The sequence below is a fragment of the Littorina saxatilis genome, linkage group LG14 (genome assembly GCF_037325665.1).
Source record: "Littorina saxatilis isolate snail1 linkage group LG14, US_GU_Lsax_2.0, whole genome shotgun sequence".
NCBI classification, from domain to species: domain Eukaryota; kingdom Metazoa; phylum Mollusca; class Gastropoda; order Littorinimorpha; family Littorinidae; genus Littorina; species Littorina saxatilis.
Genome location: NC_090258.1, coordinates 40,354,725 through 40,378,051, shown reverse-complemented (window position 1 = coordinate 40,378,051; position 23,327 = coordinate 40,354,725). Strand labels below are relative to the sequence as shown.

The 23,327-nt window shown below is 42.8% G+C and overlaps 1 protein-coding gene across 1 annotated transcript in view; it reads right to left on the bottom strand.

Annotated features, from left to right (window-relative positions):
• The window catches only part of LOC138947782 (uncharacterized), a 58,999-nt gene that overhangs the window by 35,446 nt on the left and 226 nt on the right, over positions 1 to 23,327 (bottom strand). Inside the window, exon 1 of the mRNA XM_070319347.1 lies at positions 23,148 to 23,327. This exon is cut by the window's right edge and continues 226 nt beyond it. The gene's annotated coding sequence lies outside the window, so the exon portion shown is untranslated. The remainder of the gene's footprint in view (positions 1 to 23,147) is intronic.

The window sequence follows — 23,327 nt, the reverse complement described above, 5'->3', positions numbered from 1 at the left end:
TACACACAAACAAGGGGGGAGCATCCGTGGACTGGCACTAATGATATGATCAACTGCATATGTAGCTAACTTTGCCCGTCTCACACCTTGTTTTACCTGATGGTGTGATCGTGACTGCTGTAGTGTGGGCGTGTGTGTGTTGGCGTGTGTGTGTTGGTGTGTATGTCAGTGAATGTGTGGGCGTGTGTGTGTGTGTCAGTGTGTGTGTGGGTGTGTGTGTGCGTGATTTTACCAACACTACGCTAAATTCCTTGTGCTTTAAATGCTTTTTTAATGTCACTTGGCTCAATAAATACTGTATTCTGTATTCTGTATTCTGTAAAACTGAATGTGGCAGTGTTCAAAGTGATATTCAAACTTGTATACAACTATCAGTACCTATACTGTAAAACGAGAAGGCTATTGGCATGCTCGTCAATCAGTATGTGTCATTCAGTGTTTTGTGCTGTAACAATGAAATGCAATCAATGCAAGTTCTTGTAGTCTAGAAATAAATACAACAATAATTTCAATTGAAACCACAAACTAGTCAAATAAATTGTGTAAATAGTTGGACAAAGAGATGCTTATTAACCCAGGGAAATAACAGGATTTCTTAGCAAAACTTCCCCAACCCAATTACCTGATTCGGTCCGGCTTTTCTGCTTTTAACACTTACTTTCAGTTTCACTAGAATATATCACAAATACAAGAATAACAATGGAACAGGAATGAGATTTTGTTTTGTTTTTGTAAACTACATCAGGATTTAACTAGTTTGGAAGCTCTGCTTACATACAAAATACGGACAGTGACGTTCAATCGTGGTGGCTGATCAGTGCACTGACTGACGGACGATTCGATTTGATCGCTTCACCACGCCTTTCCAACTATGTGCTCCCATACAGTTTTGGTAGATACATGCTTGTGCAAGTATGTTATTAGTATTACCAATATGAATCTTATTTTCCTTTCGATGGTCAGTTTTAATCACCTCTGTAACGGCAGTCACCTCTGCGAATGCTGTTGAAGAATCTAACCGGAAGTAAACATTCTGGGAATCTACGCGCATCGGCCTTGACGCAAGTTCAATGCTGAGCCAATGAGCGCGCGGCGGCGAAGTTGGCCGCTGTAAGTCTCGCAGAGCTGGCTGGCTGAGCGAGTTGCGTGTCCATCCATATTAGGTCCAAGCCGCACCGTAGACCAGATTAGTAGGTGCTTGATTTTGGTATTTTGATTTTACATAACATTAAACCTTTCTTGGGGTTTATGGTCATGGCAACAGCCATAATTAAATTATATCATGTATAATATTACATTTCAGCATATTTGAATTACATGTCATCATACCAAACTGTCATACATTTTTATTCCCACATCATTCTGATTGATCACAACCAAACCTACTATCAGTGGACACATCCAAATGTAAGCGCCTGTTCTTGACAACTTTTAATCGATCTAAAAATAGCAACTTGCTGGGTCTTTTGCCGCCAACAGACACTGTTTGGCCTGTAGGTAAAATGTACAATGTATTTTCTGATTTGTGCACAAAAGCTTTTTTTCTTTTTTTCTTTTTTTTAACATAACAATGTTTAATGTCACTGTATGTTTAAAAGACCATGGTCATATTTGTAAAAAAAATGTTAAATTACAAAATAAATAACATTTTGGTTCATGATTTTTCCTACACCTGTGCTGAAGATAAGAAATAAAAATGTCGGTATATAAGTCACTCAAATACAGCAAGCTATGAATGGCTCTGTTTGAGTTTGTTGCAGTTGACCCTGCACAATAATATGCGACGAATCATGTTTTTGTTGAACAATTTTGACGTCACCCCTCCCATAGGGTGACGTATTTCACAACTTCCTGTGTTACACAAACTCTGTGATGACCAATTTTGACGTCACCCCTCCCATAGGGTGACGCATTTCACAACTTTCTACAGATGAACAATGTTGCCTCCACCCCTCCCATAGGGTGACGGATGTCACAACTTCCTGTGTACACAAACTGATGACGTATTTCACAACAAAATGGCGCTGCCCATGGTCAACCTCTAAACTATCCGTATAGAATGGGGGCGTCCTCGCCCCCATAATAAAACAAGCGCGTGCATTTATTGATTGCATTGTTATTGCTGCGCAGTAATTCCCTTGGCGCCAAAGTGAAACTTAGGACTGTGGTGGAGAGGGGGGGGGGGGCATGAGGAAAAGGAGGGGAAGGAACCCCGCCGCGGGCGAGGCCTACGTAGTTCTTTCATTTATGATGTGTTTGTCAGACGTCCTTCGATCTGGGGTTTAGTTCTGTGAGTGGTTATTGTCAAGAAGGTGCCGAGTGCTGTTTCTGTGATCATCGCTTTCGTGTTAACGTTCTCTTTGAGTTAGTGAGTGAGTGAGAGAGAGAATCTGAGAGAGAGAGAGAGAGGGGGGGAGAGCGAGGGAGAGAGGGAGGAAGAAAGAGAGGGGGAGAGTGAGAGACAGCCAGAGGAAGAGAGAGAGGGAAAGAAGGGAACAGACAAACAGACACACAGAGAGAGAGACAGAGTTTCTTGTATTAAACATAAAAGACTCTCTCTCTCTCTCTCTCTCTCTCTCTCTCTCTCTCTCTCTCTCTCTCTCTCTCTCTCTCTCTCTCTCTCTCTCTCTCTCTCTCTCTCTCTCTCTCTCTCTCTCGCCAACAGCAAATAAACCATTCGTATTCTCTCTCCTCTCTCCCTCTCTCTCTCTCTTTCCCCCTCCCCCTCTCCCCCCCTCTCTCTCTCTCTCTCTCTCTGCCACCTCTCTCTCCCATCCCCACCGCCCATCCCCAACATCTTTCCATCACATCTACCTCTTGTTTGCGACCTTTTACGCTTCAGCGCCGCAGCTCAACAATGTCATAGATACCCACGCGTACCTGTCGCGTCGGGATTCATTTAAGAGATACAGGTATCAAATACAAACACTTCGCAAAGAGATATATGAGATATATATGCAAATCACACCTGCCAGGCCGCTGACGTCTGCTCTGTTGAATTTGTCAAAATTTTTGTCACATTCTCGAGAGTCCTGAAGAAGAAGTGACAAAATATTTACGGGACGCCATTATTCCCGTCACGAAGTCTTTTGGAACTGTGTTTGGCTTTTAACGTCGGAGATTTCACTTCGAAAGAGATGTCTTGGGTTTTGTTTTGTTTTGTTTTGTTCTCGATGTCGTATCTCTTTTAAATATATAATGTTACAACGTTATCAGGGTTTCATTTACTAGTGCGCCCTGCGCCATTGGCGCATTAAATCTGAACTGAATGTCCCATCACAATTCCCTTCAGTGCGTCAAAGGGCGCATTGAGATTACGTACCACTGCGCCACCAAATGTACACTTTACATCGGATTAGACACACACACACACACACACACACACACACACACATACAGAGATAACACGATATAGCGGTTAATTCTCAAATGGCACCATATTGCACTATTTTGCATCTTTGGTCAAAACGCGTACAGGCCTCTTTGGCGCTTCTTGCCTTCGGCTATGTCCCATCGGAATTTGGTTGAGGGGGACAAATGTCCCATTGCCTTTTTCTCCCAGGCTAAACCCTGCGTTATAGCAGTGAAGACGCCATTGTGAAGAAGTGTTGTGGTGAACGTAACCGCATTGAGAAGTCTAAGGGACATTCGCTGTTCTGTCCTTTGGGCGCGCGTTCAATGACTGATAAACTCGAAAACGCTCCGTAACTATGCTACTTAATGAAATGCATGTGAATAGAAAAGCGGTTGCGGTCGACAAGCTATTCCGCACGAAATTCCCGGTTTTGTTCATCGACTTTTTTTCCCAGTGCTGACATCTTTGATGCCAGCAGACAAAACTCGTGTGAAATGAGGTAATACATCTATAATTTAGCAACAGCGTGCAAGTTTCACCCGCTCTGAGGGGCGAAAAGCAAGGACGAAACGAAAACACACATGGTGCACGCCTGTAGAGAACTGACAGTCTGCAAAAGTTAAGGGCAGAATATACCTGCGCAGTTTCAGCGGCACAGACAACGCACTGCATATTATTGATGCTGCGATAGGGATTATGACGAGTACTTGGCCAGTTTTCCTTTCACGAAACGTGTTGCAGGCTGGGATAATCTGCAGTCCTGCTGAAGTTACATATGTAAGCGCCGGGCCTTACCATAAAAGAACGTTTAGACATTAAAGAAAAGGACGTTTAAACAGTGGTATGGTTTTAAACTAGTTCTGGTGTCAGGTGACATCATTGTAAACCCAAGACCGAACTGTGGAGTTTTGGGGCGATGTGAGACCGGTTTTGAGCCACCCCTTTAAAGAAGTTCGTTGAGAACAGATTGAAGATGGTGTCAATTTGAGACAACTTTTGGCCACGAGTTTCCCTTTAAAGAAGTTCGTTAAGAACAGATTAAAGATGGTGTCAATTTGAGACAACTTTTGGCCACGAGTTTCCCTTTAAAGAAGTTCTTTCTTTCTTTATTTATTTATTTGGTGTTTAACGTCGTTTTCAACCACGAAGGTTATATCGCGACGGGGAAAGGGGGGAGATGGGATAGAGCCACTTGTCAATTGTTTCTTGTTCACAAAAGCACTAATCAAAAATTTGCTCCAGGGGCTTGCAACGTAGTACAATGTATTACCTTACTGGGAGAATGCAAGTTTCCAGTACAAAGGACTTAACATTTCTTACATACTGCTTGACTAAAATCTTTACAAAAATTGACTATATTCTATACAAGAAACATTTAACAAGGGTAAAAAGAGAAACAGAATCCGTTAGTCGCCTCTTACGACATGCTGGGGAGCATCGGGTAAATTCTTCCCCTCAACCCGCGGGGGGTCTTTAAAGAAGTTCGTTAAGAACAGATTAAAGATGGTGTCAATTTGAGACAACTTTTGGCCACGAGTTTCCCTTTAAAGAGGTTCTTTCTTTCTTTCTTTCTTTATTTGGTGTTTAACGTCGTTTTCAACCGTTCAAGGTTAATTTAAAGAGGTTCGTTAAGAACAGATTAAAGATGGTGTCAATTTTAGACAACTTTTGGCCACGAGTTTCCCTTTAAAGAGGTTCGTTAAGAACAGATTAAAGATGGTGTCGATTTGAGACAACTTTTGGCCACGAGTTTCCCTTTAAAGAGGTTCGTTAGGAACAGATTAAAGATGGTGTTGATTTGAGACAACTTTTGGCCACGAGTTTCCCTTTAAAGAGGTTCGTTAAGAACAGATTAAAGATGGTGTTGATTTGAGACAACTTTTGGCCACGAGTTTCCCTTTAAAGAGGTTCGTTAAGAACAGATTAAAGATGGTGTCGATTTGAGACAACTTTTGGCCACGAGTTTCCCTTTAAAGAGGTTCGTTAAGAACAGATTAAAGATGGTGTCAATTTGAGACACCTTTTGGCCACGAGTTTCCCTTTAAAGAGGTTCGTTAAGAACAGATTAAAGATGGTGTCGATTTGAGACAACTTTTGGCCACGAGTTTCCCTTTAAAGAGGTTCGTTAAGAACAGATTAAAGATGGTGTTGATTTGAGACAACTTTTGGCCACGAGTTTCCCTTTAAAGAGGTTCGTTAAGAACAGATTAAAGATGGTGTTGATTTGAGACAACTTTTGGCCACGAGTTTCCCTTTAAAGAGGTTCGTTAAGAACAGATTAAAGATGGTGTCAATTTGAGACAACTTTTGGCCACGAGTTTCCCTTTAAAGAGGTTCGTTAAGAACAGATTAAAGATGGTGTTGATTTGAGACAACTTTTGGCCACGAGTTTCCCTTTAAAGAGGTTCGTTAAGAACAGATTAAAGATGGTGTCAATTTGAGACAACTTTTGGCCACGAGTTTCCCTTTAAAGAGGTTCTTTCTTTCTTTCTTTCTTTATTTGGTGTTTAACGTCGTTTTCAACCGTGCAAGGTTAATTTAAAGAGGTTCGTTAAGAACAGATTAAAGATGGTGTCAATTTTAGACAACTTTTGGCCACGAGTTTCCCTTTAAAGAGGTTCGTTAAGAACAGATTAAAGATGGTGTCGATTTGAGACAAATTTTGGCCACGAGTTTCCCTTTAAAGAGGTTCGTTAGGAACAGATTAAAGATGGTGTTGATTTGAGACAACTTTTGGCCACGAGTTTCCCTTTAAAGAGGTTCGTTAAGAACAGATTAAAGATTGTGTTGATTTGAGACAACTTTTGGCCACGAGTTTCCCTTTAAAGAGGTTCGTTAAGAACAGATTAAAGATGGTGTCGATTTGAGACAACTTTTGGCCACGAGTTTCCCTTTAAAGAGGTTCGTTAAGAACAGATTAAAGATGGTGTCAATTTGAGAACCTTTTGGCCACGAGTTTCCCTTTAAAGAGGTTCGTTAAGAACAGATTAAAGATGGTGTCGATTTGAGACAACTTTTGGCCACGAGTTTCCCTTTAAAGAGGTTCGTTAAGAACAGATTAAAGATGGTGTTGATTTGAGACAACTTTTGGCCACGAGTTTCCTTTTAAAGAGGTTCGTTAAGAACAGATTAAAGATGGTGTCGATTTGAGACAACTTTTGGCCACGAGTTTCCCTTTAAAGAGGTTCGTTAAGAACAGATTAAAGATGGTGTCAATTTGAGACAACTTTTGGCCACGAGTTTCCCTTTAAAGAGGTTCGTTAAGAACAGACTAAAGATGGTGTTGATTTGAGACAACTTTTGGCCACGAGTTTCCCTTTAAAGAGGTTCGTTAAGAACAGATTAAAGATGGTGTTGATTTGAGACAACTTTTGGCCACGAGTTTCCCTTTAAAGAGGTTCGTTAAGAACAGATTAAAGATGGTGTTGATTTGAGACAACTTTTGGCCACGAGTTTCCCTTTAAAGAGGTTCGTTAAGAACAGATTAAAGATGGTGTCAATTTGAGACAATTTTTGGCCACGAGTTTCCTTTTAAAGAGGTTCGTTAAGAACAGATTAAAGATGGTGTCGATTTGAGACAACTTTTGGCCACGAGTTTCCCTTTAAAGAGGTTCGTTAAGAACAGATTAAAGATGCTGTTGATTTGAGACAACTTTTGGCCACGAGTTTCCCTTTAAAGAGGTTCGTTAAGAACAGATGAAAGATAATGTTGATTTGAGACAACTTTTGGCCACGAGTTTCCCTTTAAAGAGGTTCGTTAAGAACAGATTAAAGATGGTGTCGATTTGAGACAACTTTTGGCCACGAGTTTCCCTTTAAAGAGGTTCGTTAAGAACAGATTAAAGATGGTGTTGATTTGAGACAACTTTTGGCCACGAGTTTCCCTTTAAAGAGGTTCGTTAAGAACAGATTAAAGATGGTGTCGATTTGAGACAACTTTTGGCCACGAGTTTCCCTTTAAAGAGGTTCGTTAAGAACAGATTAAAGATGGTGTCGATTTGAGACAACTTTTGGCCACGAGTTTCCCTTTAAAGAGGTTCGTTAAGAACAGATTAAAGATGGTGTCGATTTGAGACAACTTTTGGCCACTAGTTTCCCTTTAAAAAGGTTCGTTAAGAACAGATTAAAGATGGTGTCGATTTGAGACAACTTTTGGCCACGAGTTTCCCTTTAAAGAGGTTCGTTAAGAACAGATTGACGATGGTGTTGATTTGAGACAACTTTTGGTCACGAGTTTCCCTGTAAAAAGGTTCGTTAGTGTCCCTTTAATGATGCAATGTCTAAGATGCCATTTTAGGAACATTTCATTTCGAATTTGACTTAAAGAAGTTCAAAGAGCATTCGCTGTTCTGTAATTTAGGAAACACCAGCAGTGTTCGGTTTGAAAATGCTCAGCAAACTGTTTTGTGTCAGAGTCATGCATGACTTCTGTTCGTCGTCATGTTTTACTCAGCAGCTACCCATACAGAAAAACGTAACACTAAATAAATAATTAAACATTTCATTCGAACCAAACGGAGCTTCATGAGGTTGAGCATACAGACCTGAAATGCAAATACCAATTTGTGAACGTGTGTTGTAAATCATTGATTAAAAAAGGGTACCAGGGCACATACGAATGATATCCATTCGACAACATGAATTTAGTGTATACAAAAGTATTCAACGTATCCAGCCTTCTTTCAAACGCGTATTGACACAAGCAACATCTAATGTCTAGGTTAATGAGCAAACTTGTTATAGTGTTAACATTAAGCTTCCTCCCATGGTCTACCCTTTCTTTTGTGATGGCAATACTGTGTGCTTTGGCACCAGGTGCAGCTTTGTGTGTGTGTGTGTGTGTGTGTGTGTGTGTGTGTGTGTGTGTGTGTGTGTGTGTGTGTGTGTGTGTGTGTGTGTTTTGTTTTGTTTGTTTTGTTTTACTTTGGGTTTTTTGGGTTTTGTTTTGTTTTGTTTTGTTTTCTCTTATGTGCGTGTGTGCGTGCGTGCGTCCGTGCGTGTGTGTGTGTGTGTGTGTGTGTGTGTGCGAGCGTGCGTGTATGCGTGTGTGTGTGTGTGTGCGTGCGCGTGCTTGCCTGCGCGTGTGTGTGTGTGTGTGTGTGTGTGTGTGTGTGTTTTGTTTTAGCATTTCTCACTGTCAGAAGGTTGTATGCCATTTAATAAATGTGACAGCGATGACGGGGTGCAATCAGGAGGGAAGGTAATGAAAGAGTTTCTAGTTACCCCGCTATTCATGAGAATCAGGGAGCACCCCTGTAGCTATCAAGGTCGGTTATTTTTAGAATGAGGAATTGGTTGTGCTTCTTCTCTGCGCATACAAACTGAACTTTGTACTGGACTTGTGATCCTATGGTCACGGGTTCGAATCCAGCCCGGGACGGAAACGGGTCAGCTTTATGTGCAGACGCCGAGACTGTATCCATGTCCCACACCCTTCTCATTAAATTTTCGCGTATAAACGGCAGAGGGTTCTCTTGTACATGGGTCATTCTCCATAGCTGTGTGCCAGGGGAAACCATTATGTTACGGAATGACCTTTCTTTACTTAACTGAGACATTTTAACCGTACAAATTGATTTCATTAATAAATGATGGCTCCATATAAATCCCTGGCCTGCAGATTTCGGAATTAGAAATACCTGCACAGTGTGTTGGTCTACGTTCAGTAAATTACCAGGGTTTTAAAGTAAGTCAACCTCGTAACATGGAAACCAAAAGTTGTGACATGGATTTGAACACCAAAAGTCAGAATAAAAAGAAGACAACAAGTATTATGTTTTTTGGTTGTTGCATATCTGTGCCATTATCTAACTGGAGTACTACTGAAAAAAGTCAAGATAATAATTCTAGTTGCCGTTTAATTTCCGTTATAATGATTTAAAGGACTAAAAATGCATGTCACAAAATGGTACTCAGCTCTAGAGAAAGACCCCCATTCTAGTCGCCGTTTAATTTCCGTTATAATGATTTAAAGGACTGAAAATGCATGTCCCAAAATGGTATACCCAGCTCTGGCGAACAACCCACTTACACGTACTTTGGTGTTCTTTTTTTTTTTGCATAAACACCGGGGTATATTTTGTAAACCGTTTTGAACTGTCTGGTTGGTGTACACATGTAAATAGGCCCAGTGAAATTGAACACTTTATCTGTACATATTTATTAGGATATAATATGCGTGTGGAAGGAGTGTGAAGTTTGGATGCATACACCATAACAAAACCCTGTGCTTTGCATTTGGTAAATAAACTGTTTGACTTTATATATATATAGATGCACTCTCCACCACTCCGCTCTTTTCTTGCATAAACATTTGGCAAAAACGCCATGTGGCCTTTTATTCGAGTCATACGGGACTCGTGGTAGTGTTATTTTGAGTGTATAGACAAGTCTTTGTAATGGGTGTTTAGGAGTGTGTGTGTGTGTGTGGGGGGGGGTAAATATTTTGGTTTCTGAGGGGATGCAGATGCAAAACTGGTATAATGCCCGTAGTCGTGTTTGTCTGTCTGTATTTTTGCCTGGCTGTCTGCTCGTCTGTCGTTTGTCAATCTGTTTGTAGGTCGGTAGGTCTGATTCTGTTTTAAGTTTCTGTCTCTCTGTGGCTCTGTCTGTCTGTCTGTCTCTATGTCTCTCCGTCTGTCTCTCCGTCTGTCTCTGTCTCTGTCTCTCTCTGTCTCTCTCTCTCTCTCTCTCTCTCTCTCTCTCTCTCTCTCTCTCTCTCTCTCTCTCTCTCTCTCTCTCTCTCTCTCTCTCTCGGTGCGTGTATGCGTGCGTGTGTACGTGTACGTGTGTGTGTGTGTGTGTGTGTGTGTGTGTGTGTGTGTGTGTGTGTGTGTGTGTGTGTGTGTGTGTGTGTGAATGTGGTGTGTGTGTGTGTGTGAATGTGGTGTGTGTGTGAATGTGGTGTGTCTGTGCGTCCATGCGTGAGTCTCCGCCGTGTATACTTGTGCAAGCGTTCATGTCATTGTGTCCGCGATCATGAACAGTACACGTGCAGTATGTGTGCTCTTTCACACAACCCGCACCATTGACAGTGAGTGCACGTGAATCAAGTTACTCTTTACGTCACCGTCGGAAAGGTCGCCTCTAAAAGGAAACTTTCGATCATCCACGCAGGTGATAAACGTTATCGATCAAGGACGACTTGCAGTTGCGCCGTTGGCTGTTCGGCCTGTGTAGGGAATCATTCAATACAAGACGGGCGCAGTGGCCTAGTGGATAAGACATCGGCCTTCTAATCGGAAGGCCGCGAGTTCAAACCCCGGCCGCGGCCGCCTGGTGGGTTAAAGGTGGTGATTTTTTCGATCTCCCAGGTCAACTATAATGTGCAGACCTGCCTTAGTGCCTTAATCATCCCCCTTCGTGTGTACGCACAAGCAGAAGCCCAAGTGCGCACGGAAAAGATTCTGTAATCCATGTCAGAGTTCGGAGGGTTATAGAAACACGAAAATATCCAGCATGCTTCCCCCGAAAGCGGCGTATGGCTGTCTGAATGGCGGGGTAAAACCGGCCATACACGTAAAAGCCGTTGGGGTTTCAGCCCATGAACGAAAAAAAAATGCAATACAAGGCTTTGGGGAGAATAGCCTAGTACAATGGAACACACCGGCACGGTTGGCCTAGTGGTAAGGCGTCCACCCCGTGATCGGGAGGTCGTGGGTTCGAACCCCGGCCGGGTCATACCGAAGACTTTAAAATTGGCAATCTAGTGGCTGCTCTGCCTGGAGTCTGGCATTATGGGGTTAGACTAGGACTGGTTGGTCCGGTGTCAGAATAATGTGACTGGGTGAGACATGAAGCCTGTGCTGCGACTTCTGTCTTGTGTGTGGCGCACGTTATATGTCAAAGCAGCACCGCCCTGATATGGCCCTTCGTGGTCGGCTGGGCGTTAAGCAAACAAACAAACAAACAAACAAACAAACAAACAAAACACTGGAACTCCTCTTTTAAGACGCCCCGATTAAAGACGCCCTACCTGTAAAGACCCTGATTTCTCACATTTTCTTCAGTTTTCATAACCAAAGTAAATGTATTCCCATTTTAAATTCTCTCCTTGTTAATGACATCACTCACACACACAGGCAAAAAGACACACAGGCAAACCGCCACTTAGTGCAATACCCCATGTTTGCATCTTAATTTACCCTCTCCCCCTGTTTTCGTAGTGAAAAACCAGAACTTTACGAGAATGGTCACATTATAATAATAAAACTAATAAATCACTTTTCTATAGTCCCGATCCACAGCTCCAAGCAGCTTTACAATTCCAATAAACAAACACACACACACACACACACACACCACACACACACACAAACACACACACACACACACACACAAACATACACACACACACACACACACATACACACACACTCACAAACACACACACACTCACACACACGATATTATACAAACCATGACATGAGAAAATACACGCAAACTAACCCATCATAGCGATAAGAACAAGTACACAATATCTGTAAGTTTGGGGAAAAAACAATCCATCGCAGAGAAATATTCAGCCGACCGAGCCCAAGTACATCTCTAGCGAATCGTTCACTGACATTAACGCTGCCCTTTCTCCTTTGATCTGCAACCTATATATATATATATCAAAGTTGTTAAAGGAACAAATGAAAGTCAGCAGAGACTTTCTTCCGAGAATTTTAAAATCTCTTAGCAAAGCAAAAGAGAGAGAAAAGTATCCCTTTACATCCCCCTCCCTATTGGGAGCATCAGACCCTCCTCGGGTGGACCGAGATTTCAAAGCAAAGTCCCTTTGTGGGGGACGTATCACAGAGAAATCTGGTCCTGAGGAGGACCATTGTTTTACTACCAAGACCACTGCGGACTTCATGGCAGCCACTGGTCTGAGGATTTAGCACGGCCATCAACATCGAACGCAGAAGAAGAAGAAGAACTACCAAGACCAAAGTATTCGAGTGTACGCCTGGTATCTGATTTGGTCTTTAAAGGGCCAGTTTGTTCAACCCTCTCTCTCTGTCTCTGTCTCTGTCTGTCTCTGTCTCTCTGTCTCTCTCTCTTTCTCTCTCCCTCTCTCCCTCTCTCTCACACTCTCGGTGTCTCTCTCTCTCACTCTCTGTCTCTGTCTCTCTGTCTCTCTCTCACACACTCTATGTGTCTCTCTCTCTCACTCTCTCTCTGTCTCTCTCTATCTCTCTGTCTCTGTCTCTCTGTCTCTCTGTCTCTCTCTCTCTCTCTCTCTCTCTCTCTCTCTCTCTCTCTCTCTCTCTCTCTCTCTCTCTCTCTCTCTCTCTCTCAAGCCTACGACAAATGTTGGTAAATCTCTGCTTATCAAAGAGCCGCTCACATAGAAGTATCGGATAAGTGTTCAGCAAGCGCTGTAAAGGCCATGTGTGGCACTTATTCCCCAAGTGCTCTGATCATGATATAGCTCTGTTCGCTAAATAGTCTGCATCTGTTTGCCTTCCCTGCTGTGTTCTGGCTCAAATTCTTTACAAGAATAAGACGAACGGCTAGAAGGACGCAATGGCTTAGTCAATCAATCAATCAATATGAGGCTTATATCGCGCGTATTCCGTGGGTACAGTTCTAAGCGCAGGGATTTTTATTTTTTTTATTTTTTAAATTTTCTTTTTATGCAATTTATTTATGCCGTGTGAGATGGAAATTTTTTTTACACAATACATCACGCATTCACATCGGCCAGCAGATCGCAGCCATTTCGGCGCATATCCTACTTTTCACGGCCTATTATTCCAAGTCACACGGGTATTTTGGTGGACATTTTTATCTATGCCTATACAATTTTGCCAGGAAAGACCCTTTAGTAGATAAGACGCCTGCCTCCCAAGCGGAAGGTCGTGGATTCGAATTCAGGCAGCGCCTGGGCAGTGCCGGTGTTGATGTGAAGATTTATTTATTTGTCCAATCCCAGGTCAGTTTATGCGCAGACCTGCTAGTCTCTTATCCCTCTTCGTGTTTATATGCAAGCGCAAGACCAAGTGCGTACGGAAAAAATCCTGTAATCCATGTCAGAGTTCGGTTGGTTATAGAAACACAAACATACCAAGCATGCATCCCCCGAAAGCGGCATATGGCTGCTTAAAGGCACACTCAGCTTCCCGTAAACCATCCGTTTCTGATCACTGAGCTCCCCGAGCCTCTACATACAGTACAGACATACTTCCATTTGAATGTTCACCGAACGGGAACATCCTGGCTGCTTTCCGTCGAGAGTGAGACATTTTCAAAAAATTTATTTCGTGCAGTCAGAACGGATTTACCATCAGACAAATTGGAAGCCTCGTTTTGGCGCTAGACCTAACTTTTAAAATCCAAATAATAAATTGACAGCTTGTTACACAAACATTCTTAAATCATAAAATAATTCTTTTTTCATCAAGACAAGATCAGTACAATTCGAAGTTTTGAAAGTTTGAAAAAAGGGAGCCCAGAAGCAGGTCACGCAAAGTCGTGTTTGCCCAAGCAGACGAATTTTCTGCAAAGCGCTTGCTTCTTTGAAGCCAACCGCCGCCGATAAGTTCGTGTGACTCGCAGTCGTTTGTTGCATTTTAGATTCAGAGGTACACAATAACGTGCTATTGCAGATACAGCGAGTCGCATTGAAATCACAAACTGATGACTAAATTGTGAAAAAAAGGAATGTGGATCACACGGGTCCATGATGGCTCGGAGGTTAGATAAACCACGAAAACGGGTGTGTAGTTTGAGCAAGCTAAATAGCCATTCAAACGAACTGTGTCATGTAATGCTATTAAATGCTACTGCAAGTGTGTTCCATAAGGTTAGAACAGCTTTTTTTCTGTAAACCATTTGAGGCAGACTATGGCTTTAATTTTGTTTGTTTTTGTTTGTTTGTTTGTTTGCTCAACGCCGAGCAGACCACGAAGGGCCATATCAGGGCGGTGCTACTTTGACATATAACGTGCGCCACACACAAGACAGAAGTCGCAGCACAGGCTTCATGTCTCACCCAGTCACATTATTCTGACACCGGACCAACCAGTCCTAGCACTAACCCCATAATGCCAGACACCAGGCGGAGCAGCCACTAGATTGCCAATTTTAAAGTCTTAGGTATGACCCGGCCGGGGTTCGAACCCACGACCTCCCGATCACGGGGCGGACGCCTTACCACTAGGCCAACCGTGCCGGTTATGGCTTTAATATGACGGGGTAAAAACGGTCACACACGTAAAAACCGTGGGAGTCTCAGCCCATAAACGAAGAAGACGAAGACGAAAGGCAGATCCGCATCCATTCTTAGTTTGTTTGTTCTGCCATCTCGAACGAAAACAAAACGCACACCTTCTGAACTACCGGCACGGTTGGCCTAGTGGTAAGGCGTCCGCCCCGTGATCGGGAGGTCGTGGGTTCGAACCCCGGCCGGGTCATACCTAAGACTTTAACATTGGCAATCTAGTGGCTGCTCCGCCTGGCGTCTGGCATTATGGGGTTAGTGCTAGGACTGGTTGGTCCGGTGTCAGAATAATGTGACTGGGTGAGACATGAAGCCTGTGCTGCGACTTCTGTCTTGTGTGTGGCGCACGTTATATGTCAAAGCAGCACCGCCCTGATATGGCCCTTCGTGGTCGGCTGCGCGTTAAGCAAACAAACAAACAAACAAACAAACCTTCTGAACTCTCGTACGAAAACAAAACGCACACTCAATAATTCATAACTACAAAACCACACAAAAAGTCGGAATATTAGGGAGCATTCAATGTTAGTCAATCGGGAGTGTTCATTATTTTGATCTCCTCACTGCGACGGTTCGCGGAACAAAACACGTATGCACAAGAAACTCTCTTTTAAATTTCAGATACCCGAATTTCCCAGCCGACAATCAAATAATGAAGTAGGAAATGAAATAGAAAGAAGCGTTGTGCTGTTTCATAGACATATACGCTGAGATTTTAAACCGAAATATTTCCACCTGAATTTAGCGCAAAATCTTGAGCAGCAGCTGTTGAACATTTCCTTGTGACGCGACACAAAAATCGAAGCTGATATGCTGTTGCCTGTAACAGGAGATACAGCGAGACACAGCGACAAATACATGGGCACACAGAGAGAGAGAGAGAGAGAGAGAGAGAGAGAGAGAGAGAGAGAGAGAGAGAGAGAGAGAGAGAGAGGAGAGAGAGAGAGAGAGAAGAGAGAGAGAGAGAGGAGAGAGAGAGCGAGGAGAGAGAGAGAGAGAGAGAGAGAGAGAGAGGAGAGAGAGAGAGAGAGAGAGAGAGACTGAGACAGAGACAGAGACAGAAATAGAGAGAGTGAGATATTGGGGAGAGAGGGAGAGAGAGATGGGGGAGAGAGGGAGAGAGATATGGGGGAGAGAGAGAGAGATGGGGGAGACACACAGACAGACAGACAGACAAAGAGAGAGAGAGAGAGGGAGAGAGAGAGAGGGAGAGACAGAGAGAGAGAGACAGACAGACAGACAAACACACAACCACACAACCACACACACACACACACACACACACACACACACACACACATACACACATAGAGACAGACAGACAGAAACACAGAGAGAGAGATATCAACTACTTCAGCTGAGTTTTGCAAAACTGGAAAGCTGTCACCCAGTTTTGATTTAACACTATTCCTGTCATCTTTGTATAATTATATTGAATTCGTGTCGGGCCTGGAGGGAGGAAAGATGGAGGAGGGGGGTGGGGCAGTGTCACAGATGCCTTCACTGGTCATATCAGAGTAACAGCATGTGATATATACATCTCTTTTTCACATAACTTGGTCAACTGTGCCAAACTACTTCGCGCCGTCTGAATGGGGTGCCACACACACACACACACCACACACACACATACCACACAAACACACACACACACACCACACACACACATACGCACACACACACGTGACACACACACACACACACACACACACACTGTGAGTCTGCCGCCTCGTGTCAGAATTCTGACAACTCTGTCTGATTCGAAAGTCAAAACAATGCATACAACGCTGTCGAATTGAATTCTAGGCAATGTTGTCAATACTGTTAATTACCTTGAATCTTTGGCCCATTATTCAAGAGATAGGTAGCCTATTTTCATGAAAAAAGAAAGCTGATTTCTAGCACAGGGTGTAATCTTTACAACATCGAGAGGACCCCAGAGGCATAGCGTCATGCTCATAAGATAATTGCCTGTGTCATTTTTTGATGTTTTGAGAAAAACGCAAAAAACTTTCTTTGGTTTCTGAACAATCTGCCTATCTCATTTTAGTTATAAGCTGCAAACTGCCTATCTCGAGCGGTGACAGCTGGATACACGTGAAATAAAGAGCTGACAGCAACATTTTCAATCAGGAAAACTGCATAACAACCCACAAAGAGCTGTTGCATACCTTCACATTCTCAAAACAAGTCTTCCTGTATCATAAAGAAAAAGTGCCTAACTCAAGAAACGAGATCGGCAGTTTTGCTTACGTTACCGTGGCAATGGTTTCCGATGGTCTGAGAGTTTGTACTCTCTAACACATGATAGATACCCTTCCAGTAGCTTCCCCTGTAGTTTCACTACAGAAATGCCCACGCCGTGGATCGTGTAACTCTGCATTTGCGCCACCGCAACTTTTTATCGCTTTACGCCGACGAAGAGGCAAGCTGCAAGGTAGGTCTCTCACAGAAAATGAAAATTTGTAGGACTTTCAGGCATCATCTAGATTCTTCATTAGTACATTTTAAAGAAGTATATACTCAAGGTCTAAGGTACGTGCTTTTTTAGTCGAAATGTCAGGTTTCGGCAGTTCAGAAGTCCGATTTCTGCTGGAATTGTAGCTGAAATTGCACGATTTGTCCCTTCCTTCGTAACTTCAACGAAACAGCACTAGTTGATGCATTCCCGTGATGATATCCTGTGAGCTAAACATGTCCTTTGTATTCTTGATGAATGCTGTTGCACAATTTTGTCTTTGGGTGACGCACGCGGCAAAAGAAAACACAAACAATTAGACTTCATGTTATACGCCACCGATGCTTGGTGTAATTCGCCACCGCAATTTCACGTCTTGGATGTTATTCGCCACCGCAACTGTCTAATGAATTGCATAATATGTTGAAGAGTTCAGTGATTCTGTCACTTCCAATTGAAAATATTGATTTGGAGTTGTTCAGTTCAGTGTATAGTTCAGCTTTTGTAGAACACGTTTCTGAGACGCACCTGGCGGCGTTTCACTCCCACATTCTTCGTCATTCTTCTTTCCCGAAAAACGTCACGTCTGTCAGAGGCGTTCTTTTCTCTTCCAGCGTCAAACTGATGAGTTTTTGTGTTGTCGCTGGTAATAGGAATGACTGAATTTTAGAATTATTTCACACACATAAACACCAACGAAGCTTAAGAATTTTAGAATTATGTGGTATTTGGCCCCACAATGTTATATATATATATATATATATACTAGAGGAATACCCGCTTCGCCGGGATGAAATACTTAGAGCCGTACGCCGGCTTTGCCGGGTCCGAACAATGGACCCGCCAAGCTTAGGTCCCTCCCAGATTCGTGGAATGGGAACAGCACGAAAATGATTCAGTGGCCATAATGCCATTCCTGACCATATCGAGTCCCATCCTTGTCGACGAATGTAACCGTGTTAATCACCTTTGGAGGCGAACTCCACTCAAACAGGATTGAGCAATTTAGAGCTTATCTCTAAGCCCTTTTGAACTGTTATGGCTTCTCAAAGGAAGGCCAGTACATACAAATACACAAAAGCCGCCAGACCACATCACAAACAGAACTGAACAATCCACAGGTGTTGCCCACATAGAGAGAGAGAGACACACACACACACACACACACACAAACACAGAGAAGCCGTATATATAGAGAGATAGATGACAGTGTATTTTTCGCGTGGCTATAAATTGATTCGACCTTTGCACTTTTACAGTGAGGATAATTTACGGGTCCAATTTACGTTCTGGACACTGCGGTGACCTTCTAAAAATAGTAACAGAACGCCGGGAATATCCGAAGATGCCCCCTCATACTATAGTGCACCATACGAAGGAAGGGAGGTAAACGCTGAAAACATGGAGAAAATAAGGAAGAGTTACTGGGAATGGTGAAATGAACAGAAAACCCAAAATCGGTTCAGCGCTGCGCGCTGAGAGCACGTGTTGAAATATCTCATCGATGATATTGTGTCCGGGGTGTAGCTGAATACGGTGTCCAAATTTGAAAAAGATCCACCGAGAACTTTGGCGTTGTGATGTGGTGTAGCGGCTTTGGTGTGTCGGTATGGGGGCCCGGGTAGCTGAGGTGGAACCAAATTCGGTTCAGCGCTGCGCGCTGAGAGCACGTGTTGAAATATCTCATCGATCAGGTTGTGTCCGGGGTCTCTGTGAATAAGCCCACCAAATTTGAAGCAGATCCATCGAGAACTTTGGCCGTGCATCGCGAAGACACAGACACACAGACACAAGTCGTATATAGATATAGAAGCGCACATTCCAGTACATGTGGGCTATACACTCAAGTACAGATAAGCATACTTTTCATACAGAAGAAGAAGAAATGTCAACTCATGCATGGTGCCTTTAAATCCTTTGCATAGGCAAGATCACGCCACGCCCCTGAGTTTAAAACTTGCAGCACTAAAGTTAAAATGCTCCTATCAATTGCTGTCAGTTTTGTGACAAAAATAAAGGTTTAAATGCCTCCACGATGTTGATGCGTTTGAAAATAACAATTTGCGTAGTGCGGTGGCGAATAACAAAAAATGCGGTGGCGAGTTACATCTAACATTGAATTGATGCGGTGGCGAATTACAGAGAGTTGTTGACACTCTGTTTTTATCTGCTTCTTGCAAAGTATATATGGAACTATATACAGAGAAACTACACGTGGAGATTCATAAAACATTAAAGTTATCAGTGAACATGTCCAAGAATAACCAGTAATCTCCGTTTTGTTGCATTTGACGCAGAAACTGAAAATATGCCCAAAACATGGGGAAACGAGAAGAAAAACAGATCGTCACGATCACCAGGGCCATCAAAGCATCAAAAAATATATACAGAAATATAGCTAAGGATATAAGTATGTGAAATGCAACACTTGAGAACATGCTGAGTGCCTAGCATTCTAACAATTTAATTTATCATTCGAGAGACCTACCTCGCAGCTTGCCTCTTCGTCGGCGTGAAGCGATAAAAAGTTGCGGTGGCGCAAATGCAGAGTTACACGATCCACGGCGTGATGCCTAACACTGTGTCAGAATAATGTGACTGGGTGAGACATGAAGCCTGTGCTGCGACTTCTGTCTTGTGTGTGGCGCACGTTATATGTCAAAGCAGCACCGCCCTGATATGGCCCTTCGTGGTCGGCTGTCGTTAAGCAAACAAACAAACAAACAAAATAACAGCGTACAAACAGTCATGTCCCAAATAGGTCCAAGTTGCCTCAGAGGACGTTAAACCCCCAAAGTCAGTCAGTCACTGAAAGCTTTCAAGCTCTTGATCAAAATAATGCGTTTTCAGAACTTGATGTTTTGTGTCATGAAACAGAGTGATCCTCTGATCTGTAACGAAGTCTTTCATCACCATGAGTGTTTGTACTAGTGTAATGTGATATCCTTAGAACGACGAAGAATGCTTCTTCGTGAATGAATGGTTACTTGAACTCCAGTTCTACTATTCTGAATTAAACTTTGTCCCATCGAGTGATGACACATGTCTCTTTATTTGTTATTTGAATTTTTTTTTTTTTTTTTTTTTTTGCATACTCACGAAGACAAACATACATTCAATTGGCGATCTTGCTGGTAACAATAGAAACGTATAAAAACAAGAGGCGAAGCCTTCAAGGCTCACGTAAGAAATAGACAAACAGTAACACAAACTCAATCACTCCGTCACACATACACACCCACACACACAGTAAGCTTAGGTGACACTGTGCAAGAAAGAGAGGTAGAGGTTACATGCCGAGTCTCAGTGATTATCAAAAATAATGGTCGAAGTTAGCGGATCATGAAAAATGCGAGCTTCAGCGAGCTTTTTCATGACCGCGAACTGAGACCATTATTTTTCATAATCACTGAGACGAGGTATGTAACCTCTTTATCCCTCCTTTCTTCAGTTATTCAAAGAAAAGAGGAGTTTTTGTGCGAAAGTTTGATCGAATCATATTCACCCAACCAGTCTACCTGCGCAGGCGATCGATTAATGCGCGGTTGTATAGTTCCGTGCAAATCATTCAATTTTGTTAACACTTCTTGTCAGTTTCCATGTTTTGAACTAAAATCAAGTACACAGTTATGTTGTCATTCTGCTGTGGCGGTAAAGGCAGATAGTGTGTGTTCTGTTCATGTTTTGGTATCGCTCAGGAAATGTTCTTTCTTCGAATGTGACTAGCAGACGAAGTTTTACACCCGTGTTCCAACGTTAAAAACTGTATGAAGTTTAGTTTTCTGGGGCAAAATAGTGTATGAAACCGCTGCATGTTCTTTACGTTGATTAAATGTTTGCAATTGATTGCGTGTGATCTGTTTATAAAATGAAATATTGTTGAAAACTGACCGTCGGATTGCAGTCTTGTCGGTGCAGCCGAAATCTGGAAGGGGAACTACTCGTGTCGCTAGACAAAGTATGAGAGTTACTTTTCCTTGGAATCTTGCGAGCGATAAACGATTGTGCACGGCAGATCTGAATTCAGAAAACAACCAAACTCATGGATTTTATATGAAGATTCATGTGTTCAAGTCTGTAGTTGCTGGTTTAAATACGGTATGGTTGTATTGTTTGCTCCAGAAATGTATATTTTGTACATTAGAGTGTTCTGAACTTTTGAGTCGCAAAAAGTAGATCCACAATGTGTACAGTCTCTACCCATGAGCTATCGAGGATTCAGGCCCGTTGTTGGGTAAGTGATTTTGGTTGTTGGGTAAGTTACCGAAAAATAACTAGCCCTACAAGTTTACAGAAAGAAAGAAGCAGAGGGAGGGATAAACACTAGATCTAGATCTGTCTGTCTGCATGTAGCCTACTTACAGGGACACGACTGCCAAATAGTCTCGGCCCGCTCAAAATAACAATGACCGAGACCACACACACCACGCGAGAGAGAAAGACTACAGGGAGGCATGCCGTCATGATGCATTAATTGACGTCAAACACTTTTGACCGTGACGTAATCTTATGCGAGCTTTATCCATAGTCTTGGATAACCACTCACACATAGACTCGGAAATGTTAAAGTTTCTACCACAGACATACACACACACGCACGCATACACACACACACACACACACACACACGCACAAACGCACAGACAGACAAAGTTACGATCGCATAGGCTACACTTCGTGAGCCAAATATAGACAAAAACATAAGAAAAACAAGGGAACAAAAAGACAAACTGATCAAGTCGAGAGCATCAAATCAATATTTGAATTTAAAAAGATAATCAATCCTTTCCGCTCGTCAGAAAAATAAGGCCCCCAAAAAAAATAGTCTGTTTACGGTAACCCGACCGACCCTATTTTTTTCGCGCGACCCTAGACTTTTTTTTTTGGCATTTGGGGAAAGAAAAAAAAAAGAAAAAAATAACGTAAAAATATGGTTTTTTGGAGAAAAAAAAATATAAAATAAAAAAATCCCGACCTACCGACCCTATTTTTTTGGCCTATGTTACCGTAAACAGACCTTTGTTTTTGTTGGCCTAACGCCTTTCTTGATCATCTGAACACAAAATGGGTACACCTATTCTGCGCTTGTCTCTACACTCTGAACTGGAAGTGTTCCAATGTGAACACACTTAATGTAACCAGCTGTGAACACTGTGTGATTTAATTCTACTTGCATTATAAGTATGATAAGTAGCACACATCATGTTGCAAACGCTAATTAGAGTTTACCATGCCATGCGTGCTACCTTTGCAAGTAGAATGATATAGTATCTCACACAGTGTTCCCAACTGGTTACAAAAAGTGTGTTCACGTTGGAACACTTCTAGGTCAGAGTGTATTATATATCACACACAGACAAGCACAACATAGTTGTACCCATTTTGAGTTCAGATTACAAACGCTCAACATTATTTTTTCTGACGAGAGCATCTTTAGAACACTTCTAGTTAAGAGCGTACAGTGATGAAGCCGAACATGTCGGCACATGTGTTATCTGTTTACTTTTGCAGTGTAACCTTCAGCAAGAAAGCCTACAGCTTACGCAGTCATATTCACTCTGTGATAAAAAAAATTTTAAAAATGTATTCAGGTTTTATCAGCTGGGAATGCAGTCTTATCTCGCTCGCCCTCATTGCCCGAGCTAGACGGGTAGCCCACTACATCAGTGCATGGTTTATTTATTACAAAGACCGACACTAACATTGAGATTTTGACAAGGATGTATCGTACAGAACACGACATGCTGAATCGCAGACACAGACACACTCACATGCACGCGCACGCACGCACGCACGCACACACACACACGCCGCCGCACACACACACACACACACACGCACGCCGCACACACACACACACACACACACACACACACATACACACACAGACACAGACACACAGACACATGTACTCACGCACTGCACGGACGGTGACTGCACGCACGCACACGCGCGCGCATTCACGTACATACACCCGTGCGTGCGCACACACACACACACACTGACACACACACTCCGTCTGCAGCCACACAGTTTGTCCGTCAGTGCAAGAGTCATCGCTATGACGTCCTATGCAATTGTGTGTAATAAAAGCAAACAGAACAATATCCCCCCGCATAACTCACCGTCTCTTCGTTGTTCTGGGAACACTCCTTCACGCGGCGGCTACACAGAACGGAATCCGCTGCGTCCCAACCGTCTTGCAAAGACAAACGAATCCTTGGAGGCGGAATTACACCCAATTACACCAAACACTGTGACGAACTCAGATTTACACCAGTCACGAAATAATCACATGTCACAAG